Here is a 23,265-nt window from a genome sequence, read left to right on the forward strand (position 1 = left end):
ATGGTGTTAAGATCACTCATGGCAACAAATTACTCTACTGATGCCCACTACATGGTGCAGAACACCTGGGTCCCCAAGCAAAGGTAAGGCCAATTGTTTTTCTATGAAGTTGGTTTTCTTTTTACTCATACATTTTTTTCTCATCATCAAAACAAATGGATATAGACAATTTTTTTGCAGGTATCATTTTTTTTTTTTAGGATTTCAGATCTCTTTATTTGTTTTCCTTATTTTTTTTAAAAAAATTTAAGACCCATAGTCACTCAAACTCTCCTTTGTGCAGTAAAGGGTTAACTCAGCAGGTTTGGGGTGTTCAAACCCTCACATGCCAAAGAAAGAGCTGACCCTTGTCTGGTTCCCAGGAGATAACCTCCAAGCCCTTGGGAATATCTCATCTGATAAAAGTGGCTTTGTATATCTTGGATGTAAGGCTATGCAAGATAGTTTATGCTAACAATATGCTTTATGCTGAATGGCTGTTTTTATTCACCTGGATACTAGGGCCATGCTGTAACAGTTTGGTGTTATAGCTATTCAATTTCAACATTTTCATTGAAGTAAATGTGATTACATGAAAGAAACATCAATCTGAAAACACAACCATGGCTCCAGCAATATGTTTTAATTTTGAACGATGTTGTTCTGTAAGTGAAGTGAAATAGATCTAGCCCCTCTTGGAGGGGCTAGGGACTAGAGATGAGAATAGTCATAAAGAAATTCATACCTATCTCTCTGACCCTCAATAAAAACTCTGGACACCAAAGCATGGGTACGCTTCCTTGGTTGGCAACACTTGGTATGTGTTTTCTCAAATTGCTGTTGGGGGACTTAAGTGCTATCTGTACAACTCTACTGGGAGAAGACAACTGGACGCTTGTGCCTGGTCTCTTGTGGACTCTACCCTATGTATTTTTCACCTTCATTGATTTTAATCTGTATCCTTTTGCTATAACAAATGGCAACCTTGAGTATAACAGCTTTTTGGAGTTCTGGGAATCCTGGTTAATTAGTGAACCCGAATGTGTGCTTGTGAACCCCTAACATCAGTATGCCTATGTCATCTCTAAATGGTCTAAATCAGCAAACATTGGCTTAATAAGATATTGTTCAGTCCTACTGTCTTCCTTGATTGGAATGATTTTCTGCCCTCCTTATCTAACCAGCTATAGTCCATTTATATTTTTAAGACCCAGATATTACTACCTGGAGTCCATTCTATCTGATAAAGCTTCATAATTGCTCTGATCACATCTTATTTTACTATGTAATTTTTCCCCTTCTTATAAAACTTCATGTGCGTATGTCTTATTTACCAAACTTGATTGTGAACATTTAAAAAAATTTTTTTTTAAAGATTTTATTTATTTGAGAGAGAGAGAGAGAGAGCACGAGCAGGGGGGAGAAGCAGAGGGAGAGGGCGAAGCAGGCTCCCCGCTGAGCAGGGAGCCCCATGCGGGGCTCCATCCCAGGACCCTGGTATCATGACCCAAGCCGAAGGTGGACGCTCAACCAACTGAGCCACCCAGATGCCCCAATTGTGAACGTTTTAAAGTCAGGACTGGTATCATATAAAGTCATACCTAGTATATCTAACACATAATTTCTTTTTCATACTAGAAATTCAAAATATTTTGCTCATCTGTTAAAACTAAGGATTTACATAACCCCTGAATTTTAATAGCTAAGTATATATTTATATATAATATATGAATCCATATTGATGAATATTAATATAGATACCTACATATTTTTCAAAAGTAATGGAGGTCATTCAACTTTTGTCTATATTTTCTTATAGTATTACTTTGCAACTTTTTTTTCACTTGTTTTGCAATGAGTCTACATGATGACTTTTTCTAAGAATCCTTGCCAGAGATTATGTACCATGGCATGGATGAGCATAATTTAATTCAAGTGGAATGTGAAAACATCTCTACTGTCAACAAAGAAGACCGTATCTATCATTTTGCCCAAACATGATCCATTAGAGCTCTGCTATTTTATGCCTACCATCTGTGTTGAATAAACTTAAGTGTGGAATAAACATCAGTGTGTGATCTGGCATCCCAAGTTTGAGAATCCCCAGTTGGTCAAGGCCATCTCTGGTTACCCAAAGAGATTCTGACATTTGGAGCCTCTTTAATTCCAGATGAGGTAGATGGCTGTTCCCTCCTCTCCTTTTGTCCTTTCGAGTTTGTTTAAATATTGAAAAATGTATTGACATTTCCTTTTGCAATTGATTTTCTAAAAAAAATATATTTTGGGAGTCACCTAATCACAAGTCATTTTGAGAGCTACAAGTAAATAAACTGAACAGATAATTTTTAAAATGCAGTCTGCCTTCACTTACTCTATTCCAGATGTATTCAAAGCCAATGGGAATTAATAACTTTTATATTTTAACGAGACAGTACCATATCTTAAATTTACGGGTCAGCCAAAATTTCATCTTAAGTAATTAGCCCAATTGTTAAATTAATCCTAGGAAAAGTAGAGAAACAGTGCATTTTGCTTGATTTATTAAATAAGCCCCCAGTTATATTTTGTGAAATTAGGTTCCACTGAAAATATGTGATTCGATTAAGTAATTCATTCATTTATTCACAACTGATTCACTATTAGCTGATCTGCAGTTTACTAATTGCTAGGGTACGAAGGATTGAGAATGGCAAAACATGAAAACATTTGATTTGAAAACTCATGCATTTTTGTAATGTACAGTGCCTTAGAAAATTAACACAACTGGACACTGAATTTTTAGTCTTCTTTCTAACTCTAATCTATATTGCATCTGAAAGCAATTATAAACAAAGGGTGTGTGTTTGTGTGTGTTACAAGTCCCTAAGAAAAATCACATTTATATTATTTCTGAATTCTAAAAAAACACCAAATATCCCCTTACGAACACTTTCCTCTCTCCACTGAGCTGCTGCATTATTTTTTCTAAGACCCAATGATATTAGCCATATCATACTCCAGCATATTAATTTCCTGACATTCTTAACACTGTTAGCTAAGACGCTCTCTCCTACACTAGAGTCACCTAGTATTCCTGTTGAAAGCAAATTCATGAATGTAGCTGAATAAGATTCTCTGGCAGTTTGGGTCCAGCAATTTTCACTGTAAACAAGGCACCCCAGGTGATTCTTACCACACTGAATTTTAACACCACTGATTTCCTGTATGAAATGTCCACTGGCAGGCCCCTTCCCACGTCTCCTGTCCATCTTCTAAGAGCTGTTCTTATGCCCTTTAGTGCCCCTGCCTGAATGTGTTGTGCTCTTTCATTTTTGCCTTTGAACATGCTATTAATTATGTCTGGAATACCTTCTTTGTCTCTAGTTAGTAAATCCAATTCAACTCCAGCCTGTCTCTTCTGAGAAGCACCTCCTTTTTTCCCCACTAAGAGTCAACAACCCCTTCTCAGTGCCCCCCCAAATCAAGTGCTAGGGTCTATTATTATACTCCGATTGGTTGCTTTTAGCTTATTTTAGACTTGGGAGTACATGGTTCAAAGGGGGGTTGGAGTCAAACTGCTAGAGTTAGAATTTGGGCTTGGGCACAAACAGGAATGAGATCTCAGGCAAGTTATTTTTCCTATCTAAGCTTGTTTCCTCATCTGTAAAATGAGGTAGGGAGGTTATCTAAGGACTAAAATTGTGTTTGGTACATAGTCAACATTTAGTAAATATCAGCTGTTTTTAATACCGCTATATGTTTTTGTAGTATATGTGTAACTAGGTCGACAATTGTTGAAAATGAGTGAGATTTTCATTTTAGAGACAGCATTTTGGAAAATATTTAGGAATTAATTCTGTGTACCACATTAATGTGAAATGTGTTCTATACTTAAAGTCCTTTATCATCACATTTGGGAATTAGTATTACAGAATCTTAGGAGAGAAAAATCTAAGTTGCTTTCAAATTGGGTCAAATCTTTATGCAATATTTATAAACACACAGAGATTACGTGGTTTTGTAAATATTCCTCAAAAATTGATTTTAATAAAGTCTGAACTCCTAACCACGATAGGTTTCCATTTTTTTTATTTTCATGTTATTCCCTTTGTCTCAGCATTACCTAATTCCAAAACAAATTGATGAGAGCTGTACTTCAAATTAATTGTACTATTCTCCACTCAGTTTCAATGGGGTGTTGATTTCAAAGCCCCCAAGAGCCTTGTTAAGTGAACCTCATTCAATAAGGCAGCCTAGAAAACAAACAATACTCTCCTGGCTTGCAGCATCCCTCCAATCCAGAGATTAAAGTGTAAATTTTGTCTCTTTCTAACTTACCTCAGTTCTATAGAAAGGGTTTCAGAAATATGACTTACTTTGCAAGGGTAATGTATTCAGGTGAAGGAAGTAGAGTAAGTGTTAAAATGCATACATAAGGGTTAAACATAAAGTGCATCTCTTACTGCACAATTAAACACATGTCGTTTCACCATTGAGATGAAATATCTGCAAAAGAGAATTTAGGAAAGAAACCTCAGAGAATCTTAAGACTTGGTTAGGAATTAGTTTCTAGATGAGGAGTTAGCAAATGTTTTCTGAAAAAGGAGGGACAGTAAATATTTTAGGCTTTGCAGGCTATATAGTTTCTGTTCTACTTGCCTCCTCCACTGCTCAAAAGCAGCCACAAATTCCTAAGAAATGGGTGTGGTTGTATTCCAATAAAACTTTGTTTATAAAAACAGGAAGTGGGTCAAACTTGGCCCACTTCCTGTAGTCTGCTGGCCTCTGTTCTAGTTTATTATATAAAAAGTAAAGATCTGTAAAATTCTGAAGACTAGGGCAAATACCTCATCAAGGTGTCTCATGATTTAAATGGTCCTTGCTAGCCTTATGTGTATTTAACAGGGTGTGTTATCTTAATGGAAAAATCAATTGTTCATTTAGTAAATTTTCTTGTCACAGTCTAAAAGTATGAAAAATGATCCTGCAGCATCAAAGAAATGGAAAGATGTTTTAAAAAGAAGCAGAAGTATTTTAGATGAGAGACAAGTATAATGATATATAATGATAACCAGCCACGATTATAACTAATAACACATTTTATCATTGGGTAAAATAGGTGATAGGTAGTATGAAACTATAATATATAAGGAAATTATTTTGTTTTGAAATACTAAAAAATGTAATTGGAAAAGTTCATAAAATTTAAAATGCTGATTATAATAATTATTCTCAATAAAAAATTGGTAAAACAATTCTATCTTATTTCCCATATAGGGCATTCCTGTTGTTCCTAATTGGCTTCAGGCATGAGATGGATGACTTCACTTCTAAAACCATTTCTTCTAAAACTGAGAAACCTGATCTTAAAATTTTCCAGATTTTTCATGCCTGAACCACTCATTACATAGAGTGCTAGGAATGACAGATGAACCGAAGTACACAGTAATGTATTACGGAGACAACACTGTAGGACAAATTATGAAATTTTACATCAATCTAATATGCAAGAATGTGAAGTTTGTTGTGTCTTCCTTCCTTCCTCCCTCCCTCCTTTTCTTTCTTCTTCCTTCCTTCCTTCCGGCTCCATGCCCAATGTGGAGTTCAATGCAGGGCTTGAACTCACAATCCTGAGATGGAAACCTGAGCTGAAATCAAGAGTCAGACACCCAACTGACTGAGCCACCCAGGTGTCCCAAATTTGTTGTTTCTTAATGAAAGCTCTTGATGTTAGTTGCAGCTCAGAATCATAATCCAATGCCAGTAAGAACAGTTAGTTGCAAAATGCAGGAACTTTGTTTTGGAGATGAGTTTCAGATGGAAAACTGGGTTCAAGTCATCTGATATCCAGAATCTTGTCCTTTTTACATGGGGCAGAGAAGGTGTTATCTCAATGATAAAATATCATTAATTTCATTTCCCACCCAGACTTATTTAATATACCTTTGCTTACACCTATGTATTAATCAAATTGAATCATAACATATGATAGCTTGCTTTTCTACAGTTAATACTATAGCCTAGAAATTTTTCCATGTCCATAAATATCCCTTTAGAGTTAATTTTTAATGACAGCGTATATTCCATTATATGGTTTTATAAAAAATTTACTCAACCTATGTATGAGAATACCACATGTCATTTAAACCTTATAAAAATATTCATCATCATTCTTTTTGCAATTTGATGGATTAAAAATGATATATCTTACTTTAATGAGCATTTCTTCTATTACAGGTGAGGATAAACTTTTAAAACATGTTTATTAACTTATTATTTCTACATTTTTAAATAGTGTATTCATTTATTTTCTCTATTTTATTTGACTGGGTTTTTGTTTTGTTTTGTTTTGTTTTTACAGGATTTCTATGAACTAGAGCACGAAATTCTGTTAACTGTATTACCTGTCTATAATTTGCCATTCTATTCTAAATATGATTTTTTGGGTCACACAACAGTTTGTATTTTTACATTGTGGTGTTTGTTTTTCAAACTTTCCTTGCAAGATTTCTTTCTTTGCTTTTTTGCTCAGAAAGGCCTCCACTACTTTGGCATTAAATTTGGCACTACATTTGCCATACTCTCTTCTAGTTAGTCCATTATTACATTCTTTACTTTTACTTCTCTAATCTATTCTAAATTTATTTTGGTATATGGTGTGAAGAACCAAATCTAAATATACAAATCTTATTAAAATAGATGGCTGAGAGTCCCAGGATCATTTGTTGAATAGATTTTATTTTTTTAAGATTTTATTTATTTATTTGAGAGAGAAAGAGAGAGTGAGAGCATAAGCAGGGTGAGTAGCAGGCTCCCTGCTTAGCAGGGAGCCTGACCAACCAACACGGGGCTCAAGGGGCCCAACTGATGGGGGGCCCCAAGGGCTCAATCAACTTGGGGCTCAAGGGGTTCCAGGGGCTGGATTCCAGAACCTTGGGATCGAGACCTGAACCCAAGGCAGACGCTTACTGACTGAGCCACCCAGGCACCCCTTTTGAATAGATCTTTACCCATTGTTTGGAGCTGCCTGTTTTCTTACATAATAAACTCATATGCTAAGCTCTACTTCTGAAATTATACACTCTTCCACTGATTGCTTTGTTCCTTCTTGTAATGATGATTTCATCATTATAGTTTTTTATAACATAATTTAATACCTAGTAGTTTTTAAGTCTTCCATCATTGATCTTATTTTAAACTTTTTCTTGAGTAGTTTCATTCATTTATTCTTTCTGTGACTTTTACAATCACATTCTGATGTTCCAAATAGCAGTCCTATGTGAATTTGGTAGAATTAATGTGGTATTAATTGGCATCTTATTACATTCTAGCTTTCCATCCATAAAATGTTTTTTCAGGTGTTCTTTTAAGGGCCTCATCAAACTTTAATTGTTTCCCTTATATAGGGCCTACACATTAAGTTTGTTAGTAATTATTTTATCTATTTCTGCTATTGTTAAAGAGCTTTAATCATTGTATTTTCTAAATGGTTATTTCTGACATGGAAAGCTATTGATTTTTGTGTAGTTATTTTGTAACTGGTACCTTTATTTATAAATAATAACTTTGCTTCTCCTTTCCAATAGTCATGTCTCTTATTTATGTTTCTTTTCTCTGTGCATTAACCAGAAATAGAGAATTCTATTACATAACAGTAATAATCACATCCTTCCTTTCTTCTTTATTTTGATTGGAATGTCTCTGGGGCTTCAATGTTCAGTATATTTTTTCCATTGTTGTCAAGTAATGCTTATTGTTATGTTAATACACTTCCTTCTATCTCAATCTGCTTTTTTACTTAGGAAAAAAATGTTAGATTTTATCAAATATTTTTTCCTCTATCAAGATGAGCAAATGATCTTCATTACCAGTGCTATTAATTGCATTAATATATTTCTTTAAAACATGGAATGAATTTATTATTTGGCCATATGTTTTAATTATTTCAGGTCTGTGGGTTTTGATTCCTAACTATTGGGGTTTTCAAAATTCTATAATCATAAATAATACAGGATATCTATAAGTAATCTACAGCTAACATCACACATAATGATGAAAGAGTGAATGCTTTCTTCCCAAGATAAGAAACAAGACCAAATGGCTACTCTCATCTCTTCTAATCAACAAGGTACTATACAGTTGAAGAGGCAAGGAGAAGTTAGAATCCTAGAAAGTGAAGTTTTGGGAGAATGTCAAATTATTAATTGCTTCATGCCTTGTGTCTTTCCTATATGAGTGCAGAGTAAAATGAGAAGTTAACACTCATAGCTTGATTAAGTGGCAAAAATAAGGCAGCCATACCCGATTATAGAAGAATTAGTAAACAGCTGAGACTCATAACAACCCTCATTAGAGATACAAAGTAATATTTATTATGATTTTGGAAGGTTGAAAAGTAATGATTTTACTAATAGAATGAAAAAGTCAGCAGAAACCCAAAGAATATCTTAGGGTTAAATGTTTAGACTTAAATGAGTAAACTTTTTGAGTGGGGTGGAAATTGAAGGCTACCAAAAAGATTAAAGTTGAGGTATTCCTCTTTTTAAAACCCTGAGATGGTACATATTACCACATGAAACCAGGCATCCATGGTCATACAGCATCTGTCAACATAGTCAGTTTCAGAACTAAACTGCTCTACGATTTGAAGAGGAGAGTAGCTGTTGGGGTTTCCTTGGTGCTTTCCCTTCTATGAGATCTAACCCACACTGCCTTCTAAAGGAAGTGCCACAATGGAGGATTATTCTTCTCCCAAGTGAATAATCAAGGTTACAGCTCCTAGCCTGAGGACACAATATTTGTTATCCAATAAAAGTTATACAGTTAGAGATGAAGCCTTCAGTTTACCTGGGGCTATTAACATTTAAGATCAAACTTGTTATCCCAACATGATGAAGATAATATTTCTTCACTGACTGATCTTAAATATGTCTTTGGCAACTAATATAAGTCTGGCCGAAAACACATTTTAACAATTTGGTTCCTTATTTATGAGAGATTTCCAACTCCTTTAGAAACACCATAACTTTTAAAGAAGATAAATGATAATCTGAGGCTGAGGAATGGTAATTGAAGGAAGACTGTTAAGACAACTAAATAGTTTTATTTTGTTTCTTCCAATTATGTATACATGAATAAGATGTTATACAGTTTTTATTTTAGGAAAGAAAGATTATATTATTGGTAATTATTTCTAAGAGTGAAATTAATAATTTTATAGCTTTTAGAATGTATGGTTGTAAAATGAGAATTCCATTCAAAAAACAATGTTATTTTCCACCTAACTAAATGTGCAGCTTTGGGGTCTTGTATCTGGGCAACATATTAGCACATCCTGAAGAAACTGGGAGCACAGCCCCTTGTATCACATTAGAAAAGAAAACTTCCCTTGCCATACTCAACTCTCTTTCTGAATCCAGGCACTAAGAGTAATGGAGTCTCTAGACTTGAATTAATAATTAATAACTTGGTTAATAATTTTCAACAGGCTACTGGGCACTTTCAGAAAAACAAAGCAAAACACTGTCTCATTTAATATGGGAATATGGGGAAAAGAAGGGGAAGGAAGTCGAGGTTACAGTGTTGGAGCAAGTTAATAGTTGACATGTGTTTAAAGACAGTCAGTTATGTAATTCTCACCCCAGCCTGGCAATATTCCTCACAATTATTTGCATTTGACTACTGCAAAAACTTAGGGCTATATTATTTAGTGAAAAGCGCGTGAGTTTTAGAATTGCATACATAAAACTGGATTCAGGTCTTAACTCTGTGAGCAATAGCAAGTTATTATTGGAGATTCAGTTTCTGTAAAATGGAGATTGTAAAATCAACCTTCCCTGTGTTTTGGTGAGAACTAAACAGGATAATATAGATGAAGCGCTCTTTCGGTGTTTGACATAGTAGGTGCTTGATAAATGTGAGCTATTTTATGCCTTTTTACCCTCCATTGCACTTAGCACTATCAAAAGTGTTTACTGAAAAAATAAAAAGGCATTGTAACTGGAACTGAATCAGTTTCAAAACTGAAATCTATGATATTCTCCAAGTCCTGACCCAGCTTCTTTAGCCACAAAAGCAAAGGATCTTAAACAAAGAGGAGAAATCTTCTCTTTCTGATGAATCAATTTTTTCAGAATCTAAATATTTCGTGCCAAGCATTCAACTTTGCTATCTTGCTACAATAGAAGTGAGAGTTAAATCCTGTGGTAAAGGAAAAAAAAAAAAAAAAGATTGCTCCTCATGGCTGTGAGCCATTGAAGCTAACAGTCACAAATAAAACTACTGGATGTTTCAAGATTCCAATTTTTGACACCCTTTCTTAAAATCTCCTGATTTCATACCAAGTGTTATACTTAAATGGCACTTTCAAATGCATAAAAGTGGACAGAGCAGTGACTTTTACTTTGAGGTTGGCTCAGAAAAAGGAACATAAAGACTTATGGGTTTAGGTGTGCTGTGAGCCTCAGTAAAATGCTATCCTTTCACCAATAAATTTTTATTCCATGGTGCTCAGATTAATGGCTCCTGGTCTTTCAGAGTTGTCTGCCTTCCTGAGGAACATCAACGACGCATGAATCAAGTCACCTCTGTTCTGCCAAGATAACAAAGTTAGACTCTGGCAAGGGACTAGAAATCCCTTTGATGAGCCAATTGTCTCATCAAAAAAAGAGGTCTTTGTCGTAATTTAACTTTTGATGTAAAACAGCTTCACAATTTTACTGAGAATGCTGACGTCTGCAGAGAAACAGATGAAGATGGCATTTCTAGTCTCTCAGAGAACCATAGCATGAACTTTACCCCCGTTTTGAGCCATAAACGTTTAGGAAAGGACTATAAGGGATACAAGAGGCCATTACATGTGTCACCGTCTTTTCAGGAAGAGTCACCAATAATCCGATCCAGACAACTCCATGTCTCTCTCTCTTCTGTCTGTCTCTCTCATTGCTTAAGAGATAAAGTGTTTCTAATCACAGTAGATTTGGGTCCTTGCAAATGATCTTTGGAAAGAATGGCTGGATTAGGAAGGTTAGTATTTCTAACCAGGAAAACCTGCATTAATCACAGATTTTCAAGCTTTGCCCAGAGCTCAGGGTTTGGTGTTGCAGAGGCCTTCCATGACTGATGTCCTGGGTGAGAAGGAGATGGAGGGCGTGGCTGTGAACCCCCAGCCAGATCTAATTTTATCTGTTTTGTATTTGGAGTTTCATTTTTCAAAAATGTTTCTCCTGCTTGAGAAGAAAAAGGTTGAAAATCATTTTATTAAATCATTTGTACACCTCACCCCATTAATTAATCTAGGCTTGTTATCACTGTATTTTACAATGTAATTAAACCTTTCAGACAAGTACTATGAGCTCATTTAAAATATGATAATATAATATTGACAGGAACTCCAAGAAGAGAAGCAGTTTTTTTCTTTTTCTCTCTGCATGTGCCTAGAAGATGTAATTTAAGGCATTTTAATGTCAGATAATAGTGCTTGACCAGCAGAACACTGTTTCTTAAAAGATATTTGTTTAATGATTTTTTGATAATGTGCATTTATTCTTCAAAAGATATTATATTTGTGAAATAACTTTTCTAGGATCTGAGTTAACACAGAATACCTTTTATACACATGTAGTGGCCCATATTCATTTACATTAATCATTCAACCTTGAAAAGAGTCATTGTTCCCTTTCATCACTTTATTTTGATTAAAGAACATTGTATGTCTCCATTTGTATCTTCAGCTCATGGTAAATTCAGTGTCATCTTCTAAAGTCTTAAGAGTGATAATTCCAAGTAAAAGTAAATTGATTTTCGTGGAAACACTTCTAAGACTTCTAGAGTTGTTTCAATGATTTTCTTATTATTTTAAAACTACATGTGAGACAATTTTGAAATACATGTATATATAGCTTAGTTCAAGTTGCCTCTTGAAGTGTTAGTTGTAATATCAATGCTTAAAAAAAATACTACGTATATTTTTAGCAGTGGCTTTTAGTATGTAAGGCTTTGTTTTCTTTTTAAGTTTTTGTTATTCTCTCCTCATGATAAATCTGTGAGGTCACCTGGAAGGGTCTGTTTCTAAGATTGTACTGGCTCCTTTTGCAGATTACCAACAATGTATTAGTAAATTCATTCCACTTTAGGGAATGATTCTGGTCATAAAATAGTGTTCTTCTTATTTCCTTGCTTTATTCTACATCAGATTTGCCAGGCATATAAAAGATCAAATTACTAAATGCTAATTCTATTAGAATTTTACACAGCTCATGTGTACAAATGTTCTATGTCTTATTAAAGGCAGCAAAAAAAAAAAAAGAGAGAAGGATTTTAAGAATTTGGGTGTAAAGCAATTTTCTGCTTCATAAAATACAGTTAGTGTCACCTTATGTTAACAGAAACATTCTTGGATATGTGATTTTTCTCTTCAGATTTGCTTTTAATGAAACTGGCTTAGTATTTCAGAGCACACCCTTTTAAGCCAGATTAAAAAAAATATTTATAGCAAAAGCTATACAAACAAATGCAGAATGATATCTAGACCCAAATCTTCACGTTATTCTCTCAGCTCACAAGATCCATCAATTTGGTCTTCAAAATCTTTTTTAGTATTTATTTTTACACACTATGATGGTAGTTTGACCTTGTCCTTCATTTACTGCCCATTGTTTCCTACGGTGACAATCATTAGAATTATCTGATTTATCCCAGTGTCGCTGTTACTTCAGTGACATAACCAGATAGTCAATGTTTGCTTCTAAGATAATTTATTCAGAATACACATTTTATTTTTTCCGTTAAATGTATTTGTTATATGTCTTCCATTGATCTGGAAAACTTTTCCTATAAAAGGGCAGATAGATAAATATTTCAGGCTTGTGGGGCCGTATGGTCTATCTCCCAGGAATTCCTTTATGGAGAATAGTGGAACTAATATAGGGATTCTACCTCTGCCTCAGGTCCTGAATATACAAATGCAGTTAGGATTCCCAAGGTGGTATTAGGGAAGATGACAGTGGAACTTAGGGGGCAACTGGTACGCTTTTGAGAGGGGGAGGAGACAGAAAGAAATGGGGCATGGGGACAACAGGCCTACGCCCGCCTGTCCAGAGAAAACTGTGCATGTGGACTTGGGGAGCATAGCTGATGCTCACACTTTGCAGGCATCTCTATTTACAAATACTGTGTTCGACTACAGTCAGCCTTTCAGGTCAAGTTTTCTTATATATTTCTCTCCATTCATGTGCATGTTCTTGCTCACTTGGCTATTTGAGACTATCTAAGTTTAAGCTTGCATACTAAAATTTAAGTCTCTGAAGTATTTTATACCCATGCCTTTGAAATACGGCATCAAGGATCACCGTCTCTTTCATACACTGAGTGCATGAGTCTGAAGTGGTGCAGAGGTCTATTTATACTCCATCTTTGATAGATGAGTAGAAAACTTGACACAGAAAAAAGCGATACAGGACTAATTCTCCTCTGAGAAATAAATTCTTTATACACCATTTTTGCTGTATGCAATTTTAATGGATTACTCACAAACCTTTTTCCCCATTAGAACTCTATGTGCTATTTTTATTACTTTCTCCCAATTCCTGGTTTTTATTTATTTATTTTTCCCTGAGGACTCTGTCTTGCCAATTGTGCACTTTGCACAAATACAACCTCAATTATTGTTAAAGGAAACTTTGTATGTGTCTTTTACAACAAACAACTCAAATAAGCTTTGAAAGAGGTTAGTGTAAATTAGCTAATAAGACCCTTTTGGTAGGCAAAGGAAGGGCCTTTTCCCCTTTCCTGATGGATATCAGCTTTGGATTACTTAGCAAAGCTACATGTGCTAACACTAGGCATGGAAGCCTTAAGAAGAAATTTCAACCCTAGCATTTCTTTTTTTCCTTCATCTCCCCAACCTTCCATCTTTAAAAAAACTTTTATTTTAAATGCTGGCTCCACCAGGATTTAAACTAGTTACTAGTTCCGTGACGTGGGCTAAGCTCCTCAACCTTCCTCATTTCTCATTTCCTTAATCTATGAAACAGGGAACTGAACACTTACCTCTGGATGGTCCTTTACAGACCAAGGATTGGATGAGATGAAAGAATTAAAAGACTTTAGTGGAAATGAAGGCTTTTGTGTGATGCCTGACAGATAGTAAATACAGAATAAAACGTAGCTATTAGAATTGTTAAGCACCTCTGTATGTAAAGCATTCTCACCCTTAAAACAAACCCCTGTCCTTGCTTTCAAAGCTCATGTGATTCAGCAGCAGCAGTGGTAGAAAATCTGCGCAAAGATAAAATAAACCTGTGTGCTAACAAAGCGCAGGGAAGGGAGAAACGAATTTTGATCGGGGTACAGGTCAATACAGAGGTCTTATCTGGTGGTCAGAGATGTTATTTTAGGAATATAAAACCTGTGTATTTTTAGGACAGCCTATCATTAGAAATTGTTGCAGCCAAGGTCATGATTCATGGAGAATCATACCCCCTTGACTGTGAATTGTCACTGAAGGAAACATTCTAGAGATGAGAGGCGGAAAAAAAGTGGCCCTCTAGGAAGGAGAAAAAAATGAGTCTCACTAAACCAGAATTGGCAAATCCCCTTCATCGTAGCACAGAAAAGGAAAATTTGAATGCTAATCTTGTTCAACCAATAAATCTTATTTTATCCTGAAACACCCTTCTTCGCTTTTCCTAATGATGGATAACAGCTTAGTCAGATTGCTATAATTATATAAAAAGATACATCTTTAGAGTAGCACTACCTAGATGTTCTTAGAACCAAAGCAATAGGGACGCCTGGGTGGCTCAGTTGGTTAAGTATCCGCCTTCGGCTCAGGTCATGATCTCATGGTCCTGGGAGCAAGTTCCCTATTGGGCTTCCTACTCTGTGGGGAGCCTGTTTATCCCTCTGCCTCGGTCTCTCGTGAATAAAATAAATAAAATCTTAAAAAAAAACAAAGAAATAACAGGACTATTACACACATTGCTGAATTACTGTATTTCCTGCACTTTTCCACCAATGACAGAATTCCTATCATAGAATTTCCCTCAAAACTCTGGGTAGGAAGACTGTATCTCTGACTCAGGACTTGACAGTAAATAAACTCTTTAGCATTTAGAAAATTTCATAAATATCTTAAGTAGCATGTTTATACCAAGAAATAGGACACAGTCATATTTCAACTTTTCTTGCGGGTAGATTTTAGCAGAAAGCAAAAAATCAGAAACTATCCTATCCAATGACATCCAATGTCAGTGACATTTTAATCATTTTCTTACATAAGTCTTTAAAGAGCTGGCTGGAGTACAAACATTGTATTTTGAATGTCTTTCTATATTTTCACATTAGATTCCCGGCAAAACAAATAATTAAACCATAAACTACTTATTAAAATTTTTCTTTTTTACCATAATGTCAGTCTTTTCAATATGAATATTAATCTGAGGCTCCCTGATACTCAACAGTCATGTCAATTGTTTTTTAACAGAAGTTAACTGTGAACTTTGTTTTTTGCTTTTAAATTTTTATTTCCTTGTTCTTTATGGATATTTTTTTCATAATAATTTAGCACCTACTGTTTTTAAATTGAACAAAATCAATCTCATTCTTGGACAATTAACTTTTAATTATTTCCAGGGGAACTCATTACTACATTAGTGCAAGCAAGCTAAGGAAATGGAATATGTAATTTAGCACTAAAATGCCCCATTTTTAGATACTCCATATATGTTTTTAGGTTGCATTTGTTGACGTTTAATTTTCCAAATTATAACCAGATAAAGTGCAGTCACCACAGCTGGTTAAAACATAGGTAAAACTTTAAAATCACTTGGTTAATCTTGAAAAAGCAGCTATAAACAGATGTGATACTAAATAATTCTACAGATTTTATTTCTAGCTTGCCAAATGGTGCTCAGATGGAACGCAAACATAGCATTCACTGACTAGAAAATCAAAGACAACTTAAAAGAATGCCTTGATATTTCAGGTGGGACTCGGTTATCAGGAGACTTGGCTCAAGCACCTGTTGCTTTTGAGTTTGGAAAAAAGGAAGCTGGTGCCTATTCTGTATTCACAACCATCTTCAGAGACTGGCAGATGGCCAGTGGCAAAAAGGAGACGAGGCCAAAATGCAAAATAGATGATTGATAGATGAAAAGATAGACGAAAACATAGTTCAATAGTTTTTTAAAAAAATAAATAGAATTACATGCGTTTTATATCCAAAAGGCTAATAAATCCAATGTCATCTCTCCAGAGGAAAGAAAGGCAGCCTATATATTCAGAATTGATAAGGGGCGCCTGGGTGGCTCAGTCAATTAAGCGTCCGACTCTTGGTTCTGGCTCACGTTGTGATCTCTTGGGTCCTGATCCCATGGGTCGTGATCTCATGGGTCAGGAGATCAAGCCCCACATTGGGCTCCAGGCTCTGTGGGGAGTCTGCTTGATGATTCCCTCCCTCTGCCCCTCCCCCTGTGTGCACATGCATGGCTCTCTCTCTCTCTCCATCTCTCTTTCTCTCAAAATAAATAAATAAATCTTAAAAAAAAAAAAGAATTGATAATTTTCTACTCCTGAAAGTTTAACTTCAGAATTTTCTGAAAGAGTATCCAAAATTTCCTAGTTATTTTATTTTAACACGTAAACGGATGAGTTAAAATAACTTTGTTTTACAAATATGTATTTGTTTGTTGATTGATTGGTTCAGTATAGGTAATATGTACATGTGACAAAAATTCAAACTCTTCCAAAGGAAATATGATGAAATGGTAATAATCTCTCTTTATGACAATTTCCAATTCATGGCAGTTTCCCCAAAGGTCAACCCTGTTACTAGTATCTTATGGATCTTTTCAAAATTATTCTCTATATCAGAGTATATTTCAAAATGCTTTCTGTAATGGATAAAATAACATCATAGCTTATTACACTGTTATAATTAATTCACACAAAAAGAATTAGTACACCTCAGCTAGGCTTGGAATGCTCAAAAGAAAAAATAGACTTTAATTTTGTATTCTTAAAAGAACAATTTTTTATGCTGTATTTCAGAACATGCTAATTAATTAACATGCTAAGATTGTTTATATAAATTTGAAAGGATTATAAATTGCACTAAAATAAATTCAAATTCAATTTACCTCTTATGAACATTGCACATCTGAAAACAATTATCTTGGCTGTATGGAATTTCTAGAAGCACCTTAGTTCCTTTAGAACAGTGAATTTCTTCACTGTTTTAGTAGCAGTGATTTAATAAAAATTCAGAAATCAAAGATGTTCCAATGATCTTAACTAGCTAACAGTGTTCCCAAATCTCCTCATTTATTTATTGCATACACTGTACTTATCCAAAAACTTGCTTTCTTTTATCAACACCTATTTCATTAACTCCTAATGGATTTTAAAAACAAATATTTTTATCTTCAATTTTTTTTTTCTATATTTCTCTATTCCAAAGTAAGGATAATTGTTTTCACACAACTTTGGTGTAACCACTGCAGGCTCACAAGACTCTCAGCCCATTGATACAAGATCAGCCTTTCCACTGTGCTTGTCTCAGATTACTTCAGGATCCCCTGAAGAGGTTCATTGAAAAGTTCAATCCCTGGACTCCACTCTGGACCTACTGACTATGAATCCCTTGGTGAGATTCAGAGAAATCTGCATTTTAACAGGCTCCTGGGGCAATTTTTAACTGTACTAATAATTAAAAATTACTGAACCTAGGGCCACTCAGAATTAAAGAATACAAGAATCAAATATGTCTAGATGAGATATGTATTTCACATCTCAGGATGTAAAGTCAAAGAGTTTATTGATTTGTCCAAGATCAGCTAACTGCTGGCTGGGCCATTAGGTATTCAGACATCCAGTCTAATCCACTTAGAACAACAAAACATGAATGCCTCTCTACTATGCATTTAGGGAATTTTGATTCCTTCTGAATAATGGAGGAATGCTTTCTCACTTCTGGGCTTCTCCTGAACCTTGGCTGGCTGGTTCTCCCTGACACTGAAAACCCAATACATGTAATAACTCACTGAAGAGAAAGAAACTCATTTGGTCTAGACTTGGGCTACTGGGCTCACCACTTTCAAACCAGTTTTCAGGCCTTTTCAGACCTTACCATTGCTGCTGAGTATATAATTAAAGATAACTGTTTCTGATGCCTTCAATCAGAAATGATAGCATTCTCTTCTTCCTGTCTATCATGACTAGGCAGCATGACAATAAAGCGTTCCAATTAATTTTTCATCAATTAAATAATTCTGTTGGATCTGATATTTCAGTAAGGATATAACTTTCTATCAAAGACAAAAATAGATTATGTTAGTTATAAATAACTTCATATTTTGCATTTAAACCTGACATTCAGTTTATTGAAAATGGTAACATTTTCAGCTATCAAAATATTACTAATCTGTAATTCTGATAAACAGATGGAGATGATTTCAGCTTGAAAGAGAGTTAGCATATGAAACATAGATCAACAAAAATTTATTTAAAATTCTTAAAGCTTGGTGAGTTCTAAATGTCCATCTGAAATTCAGTGCATTTCAGAGTGGAACTTTATTTTATCCCAATTCATGGTAATAAGCCTACAGTTATAATTAATTTTGGATCAGGGCTGCTGGACTTCCCAAATAGCTACTATTTATTAGATCTGGACTTTACACCTTATCACCAAAGCCAATGGATTTCCTTATGTGAAAGAGTCATGTAAATGTGTAGTATACTAGTAGCCTCGAATATGAACTTCGACCATACTCTCAAAAGGGTTATAGGCTATGGTTTTGCCCAGGATATAAAAGGCACATTTAAGCAGGTATAATTATACCCTGCTGATTAATCTTAATCTTACAAATTTCAGAGTGGGCCATATATTCTAAGAATACATGGAATGTCATTCGACAATTGTGGGTTTTCTGATCCTCTCTTTTCAATCTTAAAATCTTGGACTAAATTAAGACTTACAACTAAATCAGACTAACAGAATGCTTTATATGGTCCTCTGAGGATTACAGTGGAGTTGCACCTTACTTGAGGGCTAGATATGGAGGTGAGTAAGTAGGTAAAAATCACACTGGGTCAAAATATGTTTAAATTCCCTTAGTACAGCTCTTTCAGGAGCCTGCCACTCTTTTAATAAAACTACTTCTTCCTCCAGTGGCAGTATGGACTGTTGGATTTTGGCTGATTGTAGATGAAGTTGTTGGCTTTATTTTAGGATCATGTGGTATGAAAAATATCTGTTGTTTCCTTAAACCCTAAAGTTACACTCAATCCTGCAAACATGCCTATGTGTTTAGGGGTACATCAAAATAAAACCGAAGGAGATAGGTATATTCAAGTCTCCTTGGTGCTCCTATTCAGAAGCGTAAGATTACTGACTGGGGAAAGGTTGGATTGGCTGCATTATTTAAATTTGTTCTCTCCATTTCTCTCTCCTCCCAAACTTAGGTAGTTTAATTTCTGTAAGCTAAATGAGCATATGATGAGTACATTCTATTTTCAAAAAAAATTAGCTGTGCCCATATAAAAAGAATTTTTCATCCTTAATTAATTTAGGTTGATAATACATTTTCCATCATTAATGAATTATTGGCCACTATCTCTGACTTTATATACTTTAAGATTTTTGAAGTATACTACACATACTTTTTTTTCTATTTTTCTTTTTGTTACTGCAAAGAAATTCAGTTCATTCAGTGGAAAAATAACAGCCAGTGCCATAGTATGTTCAAGGAAATGTAATAGAAATAACAGGTCAAAACAAATATAGAACAGTTATTCAAAAACACTTTTCCCTCATCTCATATATCTTCTTAAGTAAATATGTGATACTAGTATTCAGTAATTACATGTCTTTACCATTAGTAGGGATTTACCTATTCTATTTATTCTTTTGATGAGTAGAATCATGGAAAGTATGTATTTCCAAATTTTCACCTGTAGTTCTATGACTTTGATCAGGGCTAAGTAAGTAAAATGAGGAAAATTCTTTAAAACTGAGACACCAGGAGACTAACTCCCCAGTATTCAACCTGCTTAATTATAAATATTGACATTTTATGCTAAACATCAGCTTAGTCCTTACTATAGCCATAGGGTTGATACTGACAAAGTCAATGGATGGGAACAGCTAAAGTGACCAATTAGAAATCTCATGAAAGTGCAAATTTCTGGCCTTGATCATTTGCATGTATCAGTCCAACTGTATGAGTTGGATGGCTGTATTAGTCTAGGCATGATGTTAGGTGCTGTGGAAGACACTAAAATGAGTAAGGCTACATTTCTGCCCTTGAATTTATGTTCTCTCATTTCTCCTTTGTTGATTCTTCCTTTTGTCTTCAACTCCATGTGGCAAAAATTCAAATTATACACAAGAGTACATAATAAAAAGTAATACTCATCCTCATGCCTGTCTCCAGAGGCAAATATTGTCCTCAATCTCTTAATGTGTTTTTTCAGAGGTATTCTGTCTATACAGACATGTATGCAAATGTATTTTAAAATAATTTTATATAGGGGCGCCTGGGTGCTCAGTCATTAAGCGTCTGCCTTCAGCTCAGGTCATGGTCCCAGGGTCCTGGGATCGAGCCCCGCATCGGGCTCCCTGTTTGGTGGGAAGCCTGCTTCTCCCTCTCCCACTCCCCCTGCTTGTGCTCCCTCTCTCACTATGTCTCTGTCAAATAAATAAATAAAATCTTAAAAAAAATAATTTTATATAATGAAAAATTAGCATCATACCTCATTATGCCATGCTATTATCTAGCTCTTGGAATCTCTTCTATTTTCAATTTACACTCTCTGCATAGCTGATCTTACTCAGCCCTATGAATTTAAATACTATCTATATGATAATGACTCTCCAATCTGAATGTCCAGCCACAACCTCTTCCCAAAATTTCTGGCTTATATATTCCCACCTACTCAACATTTCCACTTGAATTCTGATAGACATCTCAAACTGAACTTGTCCCCAACCAAGCTCTTTATTTCCCCCCACCCCAGACTCTATTTCTTATGCCATCCTACCTATCTCAAAAAATGAATGCCAGAATCCACCAAATTACTCAAATAAAAATCTAGAAAGCAGCCTTGATTCTTATCCTTCCTGCTTTCTTCACTTCCAATCCATTAGTAATTTGTCTCCTTTCAAATATATCTCACATTCATTGATCTCTCCTGATCCCCATAATTATCATCCTTGTCCAAGCAGCTGTCATTCTTCCTATAGACTACTGAGCACACTCTCTACTACTCTCTTCCTTTTCAATCTTTCTACACACACACACACACACACCCCAAAAAAATAACTATTCTCCTTGGAACAGCCAGAGTTTCATTTTTAATATTTTTAAATAAACTCTACACCATACAGGAGGCTCAAACTCATGACCCTGAGATCAAGAGTCACATGCTCTACCCACTGAGCCAGCTAGGCATCCCCAGAATTTTATTTTTAACATATAATGAAATATTTTTAACACATCACTCCTCTGCTTAAGTTCTGGAATCTAGAGGCTTCCCTTCACCCTGAGAATAAATAAAACCGTTCCTGGCTTACAAAGCCTTCCATGTCTTGGTGCTTTGCAAATTGCCTGACGTCATTTGATACCATTCTCTCTTCATGCTCAACCCTCAATGCTCCCAACTCACTGCACTTCTTCCTTTCGTCATCAGATCAGGCTTGAACCCACTGTAGGGCCACTGCACTTGCCAGTTCCTTTGAAATACTCTTTGCCTTCACCTTGGTAGATGTAGCTGGTTCTCAATCATTCAGCTCTAAGTGTCTCTTCCTCCAAGAAACCTTTCTTGGCCACCCAGTCCAGAGCAACCACTGGCTTTTTCAAACTCAACAGATCACTCATCATCAACTGACTTTTTAATTAATTATTAATTTAATTATTAATTTTTTGTTTTCCAGCTTAATAAGCTAAACTCTAAGCTCCATGAAAGCTTTGGTTTTAATACCTGATTATTGTTTGAACTACCTCAGTCTTTATACTAGTGCTTGCTATTTAGATTAGTGTAGAAAGCATTCGATACATTTTTAAGTACATGAATGAGTGAATGAATATTTTAAGAGCCTATATATATACACTTATATACACACATATACCACACACACACACGTATAATATATATATATATTTATATATATATATATTTTTTTTTTTTTAGAGAGAGAGAGAGAGAGTGAGCATAAGCAGGGGGTGGGGGCCGGGAGGAGGGGCAGAGGGAGAGGGAGAGAAAAAGTCCTAAGCAGGCTCCACACTCAGTGTGGAGCCAGATGCAGGGCTTGATCTCAAGACACTGAGATCATGACCTGAGCTGAAATCAAGAGATGGATGCTTAACTGACTGAGCCACCCAGTGCCCAGAGCCAAAATATATTTTCAATTAAAAAATAGACTTTCAGATGATGAAGGCTAATGAAACCAAGGTCCCTTCAAAGAGGCTAGGTTGCTTAGCATGTTACCAACAAATAAACTCTTGTTATTCTTATCGGTTTTGCTATATTTTCCCTTATAATGTTCTGTTTATTTCTTTTGCCATAGCACTCATCACTGCCAACTCTATTTTCTGCATACCTATTTGCTTAAATTCTTTCTCTTTATGCTAAAAATGTAAGCTCCATGAGGAAGTTTGTTTACCACTGAATTCATAATCTAGGACAGTAACTTGAACACAGACACTCAGAAATTTTTGTCGAAGGAGTGAAAATAGGAGGTGTGGTTGAAAGTGGTTGATTCAGGTCCTCTCAATTTTCAGTGAAGAAACAAAAACATTCTTACCTACAAGTAATGGGCCACCCATTGTAAGTAAACATTTTTGATCATGGATCTCATTAAATGTTCTATAACTCAAATTCCTTTAGACCTTGGATAAGCCATTACAAACATTTTGCCTTAGTTTTTGCTTCCTGAAAAATAGGAATTAAAGGAAATAAACAAGCCAATTAAAATTATCTTATCTTTTTAGAGCAAGCCCAACTTGAGAGTTCAATAATCACCACCAACTGATTATCATTCAGGGGTAAATGAGCACAAAGGAGAGAGTAAAAAGAATGGAAGAAAAAAATCTGAGAGGCAATTTTTGTGCTGCTTAGGATAAGACTTCTCTTGTTTTATTGAACTTGTTAATAAAAGCTCTAAAGTCTGGGGAAATGCTTCCGGGCAGCAAAAGCAAAATTTTGAAGCATACAGGTCTAAGGAGAAATTAATAAAATGCAGTGGGGAAATTAAATTGAACAAAAGCGCAATGAGCCATAGTTAAACCAATTAATTAAGCAGGTTTTGAT

The 23,265-nt window shown here is 35.2% G+C and overlaps 1 protein-coding gene across 1 annotated transcript in view; it reads right to left on the reverse strand.

The window, feature by feature from the left end:
• The window catches only part of PLXDC2 (plexin domain containing 2), a 459,765-nt gene that overhangs the window by 86,030 nt on the left and 350,470 nt on the right, over positions 1-23,265 (reverse strand). The gene's annotated exons all lie outside the window — the stretch shown is intronic.

This window comes from Mirounga leonina, unplaced genomic scaffold (genome assembly GCF_011800145.1).
Source record: "Mirounga leonina isolate KUSES-001 unplaced genomic scaffold, KU_Mleo_1.0 Mir_175, whole genome shotgun sequence".
In the NCBI taxonomy this organism is placed as follows: domain Eukaryota; kingdom Metazoa; phylum Chordata; class Mammalia; order Carnivora; family Phocidae; genus Mirounga; species Mirounga leonina.